The 3,059-nt window shown below is 63.4% G+C and overlaps 1 non-coding gene across 1 annotated transcript; it reads right to left on the reverse strand.

Annotated features, from left to right (window-relative positions):
* Positions 1–1,366: 1,366 nt before the first annotated feature.
* Positions 1,367–1,451, reverse strand: TRNAQ-UUG. Its single transcript has one exon. It is a non-coding gene; the product is annotated as a tRNA-Gln (tRNA).
* Between the last annotated feature and the right edge of the window lie 1,608 nt (positions 1,452–3,059).

Here is a 3,059-nt window from a genome sequence, read left to right on the forward strand (position 1 = left end):
TTGTGAACCACACGTGGGCTCCTTCTGTCCCCCGCTCCTCCCGTCCGCCAGGGCCGAAGTGGCAGGGCCAAGTCCCAACTCCTGCCCCGGGGGTGCTTCAGGATCCGGACCCCGCACCCCTCCCCTCTGCTGCCCCTGACCTCCCGCACCTTCGGTCTCTTTGGCACTGATTTCGTGCTCCTGGAAATAAAGCGGCTTGTGGGAATGAGCCTTCCTGCCCCCTTCCAGGCGGGAGCCCCCCTCGGCGTGGAGGACGGGCCGGCAGGGGCTGTCACGATGCCCTTGGGGCCGGGGGGAGGGGTTCAGCAGGTCCCACTCTGGCGGGACGTGATGAGAAGGTAGGGGCCGTTTTGCAAAGATCTTTCTGGAGCCCCAGAAATAAGTAGGCACACATGATATGACCCGAGGCCGGGAGAAATGCCCAGCCAGCTGCTGATGCTAGAAGTTTCGGTTAAAAAACACAATTGATGAAGTGTTTATTGCCCTAGCCACTCAGCCAGCCGGGAAGGTGTGCAGCTTGGTGGTCTGAGTTGGAAAGCTCCGGGTTCTGACTCAGAGCCCTGGGAGAAGCTTCCCTCTGAGGTCACTGTGCTTTGCGATCAGGCTGTTCTGGGCATCGTCTGACCTTTCAGCCGCCCGCCTGGAGGGGCGAGGGGCTCTGACGTCTAGGGGGGGCACGCCGGGTACGAGAGCCTTCCCGCCGCCCCCCGCTCAGGCTCGCCCGGCCCCGGGGGTGGGGGTGGGTAGAGCCACGTGATGAGCTTTGCAGACCAGACAGACGCTCCGATGGGGGTGGGGGGAGCAAGGAGGTGCTGGGAGAGGAGCCCCACAGTGGGAGAAGCCATCACCCGGCTGGGCGCGTGTGACAGAGCGCGGGCCCTCCATCTCAGCCGGGCGGTTGTCTGTGCTGGGGACCCCCGTGTGCCAGCCACCGAGGCACAGTGACAGGCTCTTCTCCCGGGGGAAGGCCCAGCCTGCGAGGGCAGACTTGGAGCTCAGCAGGGCTGACCCGGGGTTGTAGCCGTGACGTCCCAGGGCACTGGCTGCATGGACAGCGACAGGGCTGGCTCGTGGACGCGTGCAGGTGCCCTCGAGGAGTCCCAGACAGACCCGGAGGGAGAGAGGAGCCGTGCGAGGGGCCAGACTTCCCACGTGAGTAAGTGAGCTGGGAGGTGCTGGGCACCTGGTGCCTGGGGACTGGAGGTAGGGACCCGGGGACACTTGGGTCACCTTTCATTGCTTTAATGTTTTGTTTATTTTTTGAAAGAAAGAGAAACAGACAGACAGAGCATGAGTGGGGGAGGGGCAGAGGGAGAGGGAGACACAGAATCCGAAACAGGCTCCAGGCTCCGAGCTGTCAGCACAGAGCCCGACGTGGGGGTCGAACCCACGAACCGTGAGATCATGACCTGAGCCAAAGTCGGACGCTCTACCGACTGAGCCACCCAGGCGCCTCTGGAGGTCCCCTTTTAGAGCGTGCAATCCCTCCGTCCCCGCAAGTGCCGGGCTTAGCAGGAGAGGACGGGCCAGGACGCTCACCACAGCCAGCGCTGCTCTGACCGTAGCAGAGGCACGCCGGCCTTGGACTCTGAGTCTGGGGAGAAGGCACCTGCAGCAGGGACATGACGTCCCCTCTTCCTTCAAGACCCCGGGGGGAGAGAAACATCCTCAAGAGGGAAGATCATCTCCTTTCCTCCACTGAGGGTATGACTTAAGAGACTTCAAAAGAGAGTTATAATTTTGAAAAGTGGTAGCTTGTGTAAACGTCTCCGGTTGCTGCTTTCGGACTCCCACGCGGTGTTCTCGAGAGCACTGGACAAAGAGCCCAACGATGCCGCGCGGTCAGATAGCCAAGTTGTTTGCTCCTTCGGCAGCCACGCGGCACACACAGGCACCCGCCACCCAGGGGTCGCCGGGCGGCCGCTGTGTGCCCAGCTGCACTCTGTGGGAAAAGAAAAACGGGCTTACCCTCAAGGAGCCCGCAGCCCGAGTTAACAGTGGGAACCGTTCAGTCAGTCCCAAGCACGGGGTGAGAGAAGTTTAAAGAAAGGCTGGGTCAGGGGCGCCTGGGTGGCTCAGTGGGTTGGGCGTCCGACTTCGACTCAGGTCATGATCTCACGGTCCGTGAGTTCGAGCCCCGCGTCGGGCTCTGTGCGGACAGCTCAGAGCCTGGAGCCCGTTTCGGATTCTGTGTCTCCCTCCGTCTCTGCCCCTCCCCTGTTCATGCTCTGTCTCTCTCTGTCTCAAAAATAAATAAACGTTTAAAAAAAAAAAACTAAAGAAAGGCTGGGTCAGTAAGCTGAGGGTGCCGAGGAAGAAGCAGCTGATAGGGACTTGAGGTCGGGGGAGGAGGGGGAGAGACGGCCTTGGAGTCAAGGTGGCAGAACGTGTGCAAGCCCGTGGGGGCCCGGGAGGGAGTTAGCGGGAAGCCGGCTGGGGACGGAGACGGGACCCGCTCCCCGAGCACGGGCCTCCTGGCATCCCCCCTCCCCGGCCCCACGTGGAAGCTGCTAGAAGCATAAGTGAATCCCGGGTGGTGTGGTTAAGCCCTGTCTCGGCTCATCCTTTCGTCTGGCTCCTGTCCTCTCCCGGGCGCTGCGCTCGGCCCCAGTGTGAGGGCCGCCGGGCCTCCCGGAGCAAAGCAGGAGCCGAGCTGTTGCCAGAGCACCTCCTCCGCCTGCCCCGGGGCCCCCGGGGCCGACGGGACCCCCCACCCACCGCCTGCGCCTCCCGCTGAGAGGGCCTACTGGTCCGGGGCCCTGTCCAGGCACGACCTCTGCCCGGGGCCCAGCGTGGGGCCCCCCTGTGTCACGTGTGTTCCCTCCCCCACCGTAACCACCGCTGAGTGGGGCGGGGGGGGGACTTCCCTGTGCGGTCCCCCACATCAAGCTTTTGAGAAAGTCTCTGGTGTAGTGGTGCCTCTGAACGGATGACCCAGTGCGGCCCATTAACCAGTAGAAGAGGCCCCTAAGGGCCCCACTTGGTACGTGAGGCAGCCCCACGCAGCCGGCGGGAGCCGGGCCCCGAGGGTGGGGACAGACTCCCAGTGGCGGACCATC

Source organism: Panthera leo, chromosome B3 (genome assembly GCF_018350215.1).
Source record: "Panthera leo isolate Ple1 chromosome B3, P.leo_Ple1_pat1.1, whole genome shotgun sequence".
Lineage (NCBI taxonomy): Eukaryota > Metazoa > Chordata > Mammalia > Carnivora > Felidae > Panthera > Panthera leo.